Raw genomic sequence first — 11,743 nt, 5'->3', positions numbered from 1 at the left:
TTTTACATGAAGGGGGGATTTTCCCTCCATTTTACGTGCAGGGGGGAATTCTCCCTCCATTTTACGTGCAGGGGGGGAATTCTCCCTCCATTTTACATGAAGGGGGGAATTCTCCCTCCATTTTACATGAAGGGGGGGAATTCTCCCTCCATTTTACATGAAGGGGGGGGAATTCTCCCTCCATTTTACATGCAGAGGGGAATTCTCCCTCCATTTTACATGAAGGGGGGATTCTCCCTCCATTTTACATGAAGGGGGGATTCTCCCTCCATTTTACATGAAGGGGGGATTCTCCCTCCATTTTACATGAAGGGGGGATTCTCCCTCCATTTTACATGAAGGGGGGATTCTCCCTCCATTTTACATGAAGGGGGGGATTCTCCCTCCATTTTACATGAAGGGGGGGATTCTCCCTCCATTTTACGTGCAGGGGGGGATTCTCCCTCCATTTTACGTGCAGGGGGGGATTCTCCCTCCATTTTGCGTGCAGGGGGGAATTCTCCCTCCATTTTGCGTGAAGGGGAGAATTCTCCCTCCATTTTGCGTGAAGGGGAGAATTCTCCCTCCATTTAACGTGAAGGGGAGGATTCTCCCTCCATTTAACGTGAAGGGGAGAATTCTCCCTCCATTTAACGTGAAGGGGAGGATTCTCCCTCCATTTAACGTGAAGGGGAGGATTCTCCCTCCATTTTACGTGAAGGGGAGGATTCTCCCTCCATTTTACGTGAAGGGGAGGATTCTCCCTCCATTTTACGTGAAGGGGAGGATTCTCCCTCCATTTTACGTGAAGGGGAGGATTCTCCCTCCATTTTACGTGAAGGGGAGGATTCTCCCTCCATTTTACGTGAAGGGGAGGATTCTCCCTCCATTTTACGTGAAGGGGGGGGGTTCTCCCTCCATTTTACGTGAAGGGGGGGGGGTTCTCCCTCCATTTTACGTGAAGGGGGGGGGTTCTCCCTCCATTTTACATGAAGGGGGGGGAATTCTCCCTCCATTTTACATGCAGAGGGGAATTCTCCATCCATTTTACATGAAGGGGGGATTCTCCCTCCATTTTACATGAAGGGGGGATTCTCCCTCCATTTTACATGAAGGGGGGATTCTCCCTCCATTTTACATGAAGGGGGGATTCTCCCTCCATTTTACATGAAGGGGGGATTCTCCCTCCATTTTACATGAAGGGGGGGGATTCTCCCTCCATTTTACGTGCAGGGGGGGATTCTCCCTCCATTTTACGTGCAGGGGGGAATTCTCCCTCCATTTTGCGTGAAGGGGAGAATTCTCCCTCCATTTAACGTGAAGTGGAGGATTCTCCCTCCATTTAACGTGAAGGGGAGGATTCTCCCTCCATTTTACGTGAAGGGGAGGATTCTCCCTCCATTTTACGTGAAGGGGAGGATTCTCCCTCCATTTTACGTGAAGGGGAGGATTCTCCCTCCATTTTACGTGAAGGGGAGGATTCTCCCTCCATTTTACGTGAAGGGGAGGATTCTCCCTCCATTTTACGTGAAGGGGAGGATTCTCCCTCCATTTTACGTGAAGGGGGGGATTCTCCCTCCATTTTACGTGCAGGGGGGGGGTTCTCCCTCCATTTTACGTGCAGGGGTGGGTTCTCCCTCCATTTTACGTGCAGGGGTGGGTTCTCCCTCCATTTTACGTGCAGGGGTGGGTTCTCCCTCCATTTTACGTGCAGGCGGGATTTCTCCCTCCATTTTACGTGCAGGGGGGGATTCTCCCTCCATCTTACGTGCAGGGGGGGATTCTACCTCCATTTTACGTGAAGGGGGGGATTCTACCTCCATTTTATGTGCAGGGGGGATTCTACCTCCATTTTATGTGCAGGGCGGGAATTCTCCCTCCATTTTATGTGCAGGGCGGGATTTAAACGGAGCTTTACTCGGTTTCTAAACCGTGCGGTATGTTCTTCGAGAGCGTTCAACGGGACAGGGTAGACGTGGAGAAATGATTCCTTCCGAGTGTTTTTTTATACGCGATGAGGGTTTCTACCACCCTTTCAGGCTGTGAATTCCAGTTCCCTACCTGGGTGAAAAAATTAGCCCTCATCTCTCTTCCAATTACTTGAATTGTCTGCGAAGGGAAATGGGTCCTTCCTATCTATCCACTCTATCTCAGCCCATCGTCATTTTATACACTTCAATTAAATCTCGCCTCAGTTCCAAAAAAAACAATTCCAGCCTGTTCCAATCTTTCCTCCTATATGTCGTGGTCAAACTAGAGCTTTCTACAGTTCGAGCATAACCTCCCTGCTCTTATATTCTGTACATCGGCCAATAAAGGAAAGCTCAGTCGACAATCCGGCAGGAAAAACTATCAGCGGTCGTCACAGGGCAAGAGGAGTGTGAATGAGTAAACTTTGAACACAGCGGTGTGAATGAGTAAACTTTAAACACAGCGGTGTGAATGAGTAAACTTTAAACACAGCGGTGTGAATGAGTAAACTTTAAACACAGCGGTGTGAATGAGTAAACTTTAAACACACCGGTGTGAATGAGTAAACTTTGAACACAGCGGTGTGAATGAGTAAACTTTGAACACAGCGGTGTGAATGAGTAAACTTTGAACACACCGGTGTGAATGAGTAAACTTTAAACACAGCGGTGTGAATGAGTAAACTTTGAACACACCGGTGTGAATGAGTAAACTTTGAACACAGCGGTGTGAATGAGTAAACTTTAAAACCACACAGGTGTGAATGAGTAAACTTTAAAACCACACAGAGTTTGTCACTAAGTCATGGAAAATACATTGCACTATTACTGACCTTTACTCCAGTCCCTCAATCTCACTTCATTTCTGGGGAGAGAGAATTGTTATCAGATTCACCCATCATTTCAAACACAAATATTAACTCCCGTTGTAGTCAGCGGGACGAGGTGCCGATCGTACCCGCGAATTGGATCCCGAATCCCCGCAGGATTTGGTGGTCCGACCCGATAGATTTGAAAGTCCCTCCCGGGCGGATCCCGAAGGTCCGAGATAGCGGAGAAAACCGAGTCTGAGCTCAGGCTCCATGAAACCCATTGTAGTCAATGGGGGAACCGGACAGCGGGACGAGGTGCCGATCGTACCCGCGAATTGGATCCCGAATCCCCGCAGGATTTGGTGGTCCGACCCGATAGATTTGAAAGTCCCTCCCCGGGCGGATCCCGATCGTCCGACCGGCCTGGATCGAGCAGCGGCGGATGCCCCTGTCCTCACATAGACACAGGTACCGAGGAAGAGGGGAGGCTCTCCTTCTCCCTCTCCCTCTCCCCCGCCTCAACCCTCCCCAGGATGGGCTCTCAGACCCTGGCCGGACACCCGGACACCCATCAATGAACCACCGACCCAACCTTGCAAAAACATGCCGGGAAAGGTGCATGGAAACACGGCCTCCTCGGCAAAAACGCCCCGAACGCCGACTATTAAGCCCGGCAAGACTCATTGTAACCAACCGCAGTGAAAAGTTGTAGTGACAACTCATAAACCAATTGTAAAATGTGGACAAATCATTAACCAGTTTCTGCATTTGCATTTTGGTTAATGATTTCCCACTTCCAACTCTCTTCTTTTTTTTTTTGGTTAATGAGTTGTCACTTCAACTTCTGACTGCGGTTCTTTCCAATGAGTTTTGCCGCTTTTAATAGGCAGCCCGGGGAAGGTTGATTTGCTTCATTATTTCCCCTTTCACACTGAGGTCTCTGGACATTATTGGACGGATTTTCTGGTTAACCATTTGCCCTTTCGGACTTAGTCTCTGGACATTATTTTCGGGTTTTTGGTTAATGATTTCCCACTCGGAACTTTCTTTTGTGTTTTTTGGTTAATGATTTCCCCTTTCACACTGAGTCTCTGGACATTATTTCCCACTTTCTGGTTAATGATTTCCCACTCGGAACTTTTTTTGTGTTTTTTGGTTAATGATTTCCCCTTTCACACTGAGTCTCTGGACATTATTTTCCACTTTCTGGTTAATGATTTCCCACTCAGAACTTTCTTTTGTGTTTTTTGCTTAATGATTCCTCTGTTTACTGGTTGATGATTTCCCCTTTCACACTGAGTCTCTGGACATTATTTTCCACTTTCTGGTTAATGATTTCCCACTCGGAACTTTCTTTTGTGTTTTTTGGTTAATGATTTCTCCTTTCACACTTAGTCTCTGGACATTATTTTCCACTTTCTGGTTAATGATTTCCCACTTCCAACTTTCTTTTGTGTTTTTTGGTTAATGATTTCTCCTTTCACACTTAGTCTCTGGACATTATTTTCCACTTTCTGGTTAATGATTTCCCACTTCCAACTTTCTTTTGTGTTTTTTGGTTAATGATTTCCCCTTTCACACTGAGTCTCTGGACATTATTTTCCACTTTCTGGTTAATGATTTCCCACTCGGATCTTCTTTTGTGTTTTTTGGTTAATGATTTCTCCTTTCACACTTAGTCTCTGGACATTATTTTCCACTTTCTGGTTAATGATTTCCCACTTCCAACTTTTTTTTTGTGTTTTTTGCTTAATGATTCCTCTGTTTACTGGTTAATGATTTCCCCTTTCACACTTAGTCTCTGGACATTATTTCCCACTTTCAAATCATAACCATTCCACACAAAATAGACAACTGGATTTCCCCAAGTCTGCTCGTTCATAGTGACTGGTTTGAGCAACACTTGTGATATACTAAAACAGATGATCTGAAGGAAGTAAAGAGGGGAAGAAAAGTCAGAAAACAGATTTAATGGTAAAGCTCACGATGCACACCACAGCCGATCAGCTGCATGATGCCCCAGCACAGGGGTCATGTGCTGATTCCCAGAATCGCTGGGCATAACTGCAGTGGCGCTAAATAGCGACACTTGTCCTGAACAGCAAAACCAAACCAGTAAATCTCTAACTGATTGGAGCCCTTCGATATCAGCAGGAATTGTGTCTCAAAGCTGATTAACTGGGGCCTGAATTTCCCTCCAAGTAGGAGCAGTAACCTGGGAGCAGCAGAAACAGTAGATGGAGGTAAACAGTACACAGCATGATGCAGGAATGTGAACCCTTCTTTCAACCTTCCAGCTTCGTCCCGCTCTCACACACTGCAGTCCTATTGGTGCACAGCCTGCTTTTGTGATGCAGTGCGGAAGTGACGTCATTGCAAGGGCAACCTTCCTTGTGTATCCAACAAAGCAGATGGTTCTTTCCGATGTGTGGGTGTGAAAAATAGAATTACACAAGATTGACTTGCAAAGTCCCATCTATTGCAATGTTTGGGGATGTTCAGAAAGATTGGAACGGTTGACAAATGTGTACTTTATAGAGAGATATGTGATGTGAAGTGACTGTAGAAACTCATGGGGGAGAACTCATTTCACCAATCAGCATTTCAGGTGGTCAGTGAGTGGATAGTTAAGCCAGGCCTCTCTATATAAACCTTCCCCATCATAGGACAGCTGTATTAGTAATGTAGAAACTGGGACTGTACTCCTGACAGCAGAGAAGGTTCAGAGGAGATTTGATAGGGAGCTTCAAAATCAGGAAGGGTTTTGATAGAGTAAAGAAGGAGAATCTGTTTGCAGTGGGAGAAGGGTCAGTAAACATGGGACACGGATTGAAGGTGATTCATCAAAGAACCAGAGCATGTCTGGAGGCTCGGTGTCCACTGAACAGAACTGAATCTGCTCGAAATCAATAGTAAAACCAAAGCTCTGAAGGATTTAACTGATTGGAAACTTTTCATATCAGCAAGAATTGCTAATGTTCAAAGCTGATTAACCGGGTCCCGAATTACCCTCCAAATAGGAGCAGTAACCTGGGAGCAGCAGAAACAGCAGGTGTAGGTAAACAGAACACAGCATGATGTGGGAATTTGAAGCCTCCTATCTCAGCCCCCTTGTCACACTCTGCAGACCTCTCTCTCCCTCCCTCTGCGCCTCCTCTGGTGTTGAAGTGCGGAGATGCCGTCACTGCATGACCATCCAATAGAACCTCTTGTTTCTCAATGCAAAGCACATTGTTCCTCCTTAGTTGTGAAGAATATTGAATGTACAGCAATGACTTGCAATGTGCAAACAATTCCAGAGGTTCGGGAATCTCCTGAAGGGTGCAATGTGTGGAGGTGTAGATTATTTGGAGAGTTTGGAAGAGTTAGGACTGTCTTCCTCTTTCCAGAGAAGGTGAAGAGGAGATTCAATAGAGGTGTTCAGAACCATGAGGGGTTTTGATAGAGTAAGTAATGAGACACTGTTTGCAGTGACAGGTGGGTCGGTAACCAGAGGGGCACAGATTTGAGATCATGGGCACAAGAACCAGTGTCCCCTCGTCCTTGTACCATCAGCTCATGGGAACAGCTTTTCTTTTGTCTACTTTACCTAAACCTCTCTTCATTTTGTACACTTCTACCAAATCTGCCCTCAATTTCCTTGGCTCCAAGGAGAACAAACCACAGCTTCAACAACCTAACCATGTCGCTAAAATCTCTCATCCCTGGAACCATTCCAGTAAATCTCCTCTGCACCCTCTCAAGGACCCAACATCCTTCCTAAAGTGTGGTGACCAGAACTGGACTCAATACACAAGTTGGGGCCTAACAAGAGCCTTATAAATGTTGAGCTCAATCTCCCTGCTTTTGTACTCTACACCTCTATTTATCAATCTCGAGATCCCATAAGCTTTGTGAACCTCTCTCTCAATATGTCCTGCCACCTTCAAAGATCTATGCACATTAACCCCCAGGTCCCTCTGTCCTTGAACACTCTTTAGGCCTGTGTCATTAAGTCTGTATTTCCTCTCTCTCCCTTCTGCCAAAATGTATCACCTGATAACAATGCAGTTCACTGTTAACTGCCTCTGAAATGGGCTAGCAAGTCATTCAGTTCAGGGCAATTCGGCATAGGTAATGAATGCTGACCTTGTCAGTAATGTGCACATCCCTGAATATGTGCTCCTTTATATAAAATGCCTCCATCTCCATTTTTCTTTCACTGTTTTCTGACTTTGCTTCCCCTCTTTACTTCCTTCCGATCATCTGTTTCAGTATATCACAAGTGTTTGCTCAAACCAGTCACTATGAACGAGCAGACTTGGGGAAATCCAATTGTCTATTCTGTGTGGAATGGTTATGATTTGAATCTGTTTCAGAGTTAGTGGAATTGACTATTAGGTAGATTGGTCAAGTCACTGCTGTGTTGCTCGCTCAGTCTTTGCAGAAGCAAGTGGGACTCAGGCTGCGGTGGAGCTCCATCCCCACCTCGTGGCTGTAATGCGTAACTACAGGCACCTGAGATTTGCAAAGTGCAATCGATAAAATAGGCATTCTGAAGACATGCTTTGTAATTGCTCCGTCTTTCCATTTTTTATCCATTGCTTCGGCTGCTGACGCTGGTGACATCGAATTAGGCCGGCGTGAATCTCCAGGGGACATGCGTTCGAATCCCACCAGGTCAGATGGTGGAATTTAAATTCAATCGATGAATAAATACAATTATTTCATCGGAAAATCTGCAATTGAATGCTAGTCTCAGTTAAGGTTCCCTGACACCTAGCTGGCTCACTCATGTCTTTTCGGGAAGGAAATCTGCCGTCCTTACCTGGTCTGGCCTGCATGTGACTCCAGACCCACAGAACACAAGAAATAGGAGCAGGTGCAGATCATATATCCCATCGAGCTTGCTCCATCATTCAATACAATCATGGCTGATCTTGGGTTTCAATTCCACTTTCCTGCCTGCTCCCCATATCCCTTGATTTCCTGAGGGATCAAACATCCCAGCCTTAAATGTATTCAATGAAGGACCATCCACAACACTCTGGGATAGAGAATTCCAAAGATTCACAACCCTTTGAGTGAAGTCATTTCTCCTCATCTCAGTCCGGAATGATTGATCCCTTATCCTGAGATTTCTCGCTGCCTCATTTCTTGAAAAGCCGTGTAACATTTGTCAGATTTCAATCCGATGGGACCATTCCTGAATCTAAGGAATTCTGGAACATCATAGCCAGCGCCTCCACTCTCTCTGCAGCTATCTCTTTTAGAACTCTGGTATATAATCCATCTGTTCCAGGGGACTTGTCAGATTTTAATCCCTCAAATTTCTCCAAAACTTTTTCTCAATTGATATGAATATCCTTAATTTCCTCACTCTTTTTAGGCCCCAGATAACTGCCTATTTCTGGGATGGAACTTTGTTTGATTGGCAGTGATAATATTTTTGGACCATTGTATCCAGTCCAATGGGTTGCAACCAGGATTACTGGGTGATTTCTCTCTGCAACTTTTAATCTTTAATAAAGCTTATCTGGGCATTAAACTGCAATCTGTTTTTATATGTCTGACTCCACTCATTCTCCCGGGGATAAAGTTACTTTTGTCTGGTTGTCCACCCAATTAAATGACTGTTTGACACGGCAAGACTTTCTTTACTTTGAACGTGTGCTGATCTCTCTCTCTCTCTCTCCCACACACACTCTCTCTCTGCCCACATCTATCCCGGACTTTCCCTCTCTCTCTGACGGACACTCTATCTCTCATTCATTTTTCACTCTTTTTGTACACCCTGTGTCTGCTCTTTTCCTCTAATTTCTCATTTTCCTTCCCACTCTCTCTCCATCTCTGTCTCTCTCTCGCTCTGTTACTCTCACCTCACCTTTATCTCTCCATTGATCTGTTCCCTCACTCTCAAACTCTACCTCTCCCTCACTCTCCACCTTCCTTTCTCTTTGATCTCTCTTCACATCTCTCTATCACACTCTCTTCATCTCTGTCCAATTGAGGAGATTCTCTTTCCATTTCTCACCATCTCTTGCTCCCTCACTCTCTCCCTATCACCTATTTTCTCTCAGTCTCTCCATCTCTCTATTATTCTTTCAATCTCATTTCTCTTTCCTTCCATCACTCTCCCTTTTCTATTTCCCTCTCTATTACTTGCTCTCTAACTCTCTTGCTCTGTCTGCCCATGTTGGGTCCCTTTAAGAGTTTGGGACAGTTCTGGTGGTGCATGGTCCCTTTAAGAGTCTGGTGCGGACCCCTCCCCCACCCCGGGTGATCACATGTCGCCCAAACCGCGGCTGCGCAGAGGCCGGAGGTACCTGTTCACATCCAAACACGTGGGGCGACGCAGCCAATCAGAGCTCAGTGACGCCTTGGCGGGACTGAGGCGTCAAAAGCCGCCATGTTTGCGTGACGTCGCCCGCCGGCCGTTTATTATCGTAAAAAAGCAGCTGAAAAGGAAAAGGAGAAGCGGATTCAGTTCTCGATCTCAATGGAGGAAACTTTAAAGTCTGAGCCGAGGGAGGATGCAAAAAAGCGGCGTTTAACGCGTTTGTGGAGGTGCGCATGTGCGGAACCTCCTCCCAGAGGGCAGCGCGGCCTGTCCTGCAGATAGGGGCCTTTCCTAGTCGCGGGGCATTGTGGGAGCCGCATGACGCCATTGCCCCCTCATTAACTCAAGTCAAAATCAACTCATTCCCTCTGAGCTCTCTATCCCTCCTTTTCATATTGCAGGCTGCAACGGGCTTTGTTGATAACAATTCCACCATCCCGGGTGTGATCAGATACTCTGTCCCTTCGCAAACGATTTCCTGTCCCTCCAACAGCTTGTGCCATTGCCCGATTTATGGGTGTGTTTTCCCCTTCTGATGTTGAACTTTTTAGTGGCTTTACTCCTACTGAAGTTGTTGTTTTATTTGTTTTTGTTTGTCCTCAGGAAGCTGTTCATTTCCCGTAGAAGTTGTTGCATTTGTTGATGCTTTTTCTCCTGTTCAGGTTGTTGTTGCATTTGTTGGTGTTTTTCTCCTGTTCAGGTTGTTGTTACATTTGTTGGTGTTGCCCTCCTGTTGAGGTTGTTGTTGCATTTGTTGGTGTTGCCCTCCTGTTGAGGTTGTTGTTACATTTGTTTGTGTATCCCTCCTGTTGAGGTTGTTGTTACATTTGTTGGTGTTTTTTCTCCTGTTGAGGTTGTTGTTACATTTGCTGGTGTTTTTCTGCTGTTGAGGTTGTTATTGAATTGATTTGAAAAACACGTTTGCTAACACTTTTCAAGATGAGAAGCTGCATTCAACTGAACACCAGGATCTGCTTCTCTGTCACGCTTAAAGCACTACCTTCGATTAGTGAGGAGTCAGTCTCTGAAATCAATGTCCCAGTGCTGTGGTAACATAAAATTGCCACTGAAAATAAAAACAGCTGACTGATGTTCGGAGAGAGGAGAGAAAGAGAGACAGACAGACAGAAAGAGACACAATCTGTAACCTCATGGCCTGGCATATCTGCCACTCTACCATGACCATCAAGCCAGGAGACCAACCCTGGTTCAATGAAGAGTGCAGGAGGGCATGCCAGGAGCAGCACCAGGCATACCTCAAAATGAGGTGTCAACCTGGGGAAGCTACAACACAGGACTATCTGCATGCCAAACTGCGTAGGCAGCATTCTATAGACAGAGCTAAGCGATCCCATAACCAACGGATCAGATCTAAGCTCTGCAGTCCTGCCATAACCAGCCATGAATGGTGGTGGACAATTAAACAACTAACCGGAGGAGATGGCTCCACAAATATCGCCATCCTCAATGATGGGGGAGCCCAGCACATCAGTGCGAAAGATAAGGCAGAAGCATTTGCAACAATCTTCAGCCAGAAGTGCCCAGTTGATGATCCATCTCGGCCTCCTCCTGAAGTCCCCAGCATGACAGAGGTCAGACTTCAGCCAATTCGATTCACTCCGCGTGATATCAAGAAACGACTGAAGACACTGGACACTGCAAAGGCTATGGGTCCTGACAATATTTTGGCAATAGCACTGAAGACTTGTGCTCCAGAACTTGCCGCACCCCTGGCCAAGCTGTTCCAGTATAGCTACAACACTGACATCTACCCGGCAATGTGGAAAATTGCCCAGGTATGTCCTGTACACAAAAAGCAGGACAAGCCCAACCCGGCCAATTACCGCCCCATCAGTCTACTCTCAATCATCAGTAAAGTGATGGAAGGTGTCATCAACAGTGCCATCAAGCAGCACTTGCTTAGCAATAACCTGCTCAGTGACGCTCAGTTTGGGTCCCACCAGGGCCACTCAGCTCCTGACCTCATTACAGCCTTGGTTCAAAAATGGAAAAAAGAGCTGAAGTCAAGAGGTGAGGTGAGAGTGACTGCCCTTGACATCAAGGCAGCATTTGACCGAGTATGGCATCAAGGAGCCCTAGCAAAACTGAGGTCAATGGGAATCAGGGGGAAAACCCTCCACCTGCTGGAGTCATACCTAGCGCAAAGGAAGATGGTTGTGGTTGTTGGAGATCAATCATCTGAGCTCCAGGACATCACTGCAGGAGTTCCTCAGGGTAGTGTTCTAGGCCAAACCATCTTCAGCTGCTTCATCAATGACCTTCCTTCAATCATAAGGTCAGAAGTTGGGATGTTCGCTGATGATTGCACAATCTTCAGCACCATTCGTGACTCCTCAGATACTGAAGCAGTCCGTGTAGAAATGCAGCAAGACCTGGACAATATCCAGGCTTGGGCTGATAAGTGGCAAGTAACATTCGTGCCACACAAATGCCAGGCAATGACCATCTCCAACAAGAGAGAATCTAACCATCTCCCCTTGACATTCAATGGCATTACCATCGCTGAATCCCCAACTATCAACATCCTAGGGGTTACCATTGACCAGAAACTGAACTGGAGTAGCCATATAAACACATGGCTACAAGAGCAGGACAGAGGCTAGGAATCCTGTGGCTAGTAACTCACCTCCTGACTCCCCAAA

This window comes from Heterodontus francisci, unplaced genomic scaffold (genome assembly GCF_036365525.1).
Source record: "Heterodontus francisci isolate sHetFra1 unplaced genomic scaffold, sHetFra1.hap1 HAP1_SCAFFOLD_454, whole genome shotgun sequence".
Classification (NCBI taxonomy): Eukaryota; Metazoa; Chordata; class Chondrichthyes; order Heterodontiformes; family Heterodontidae; genus Heterodontus; species Heterodontus francisci.
This window is presented reverse-complemented; position numbering follows the sequence as displayed.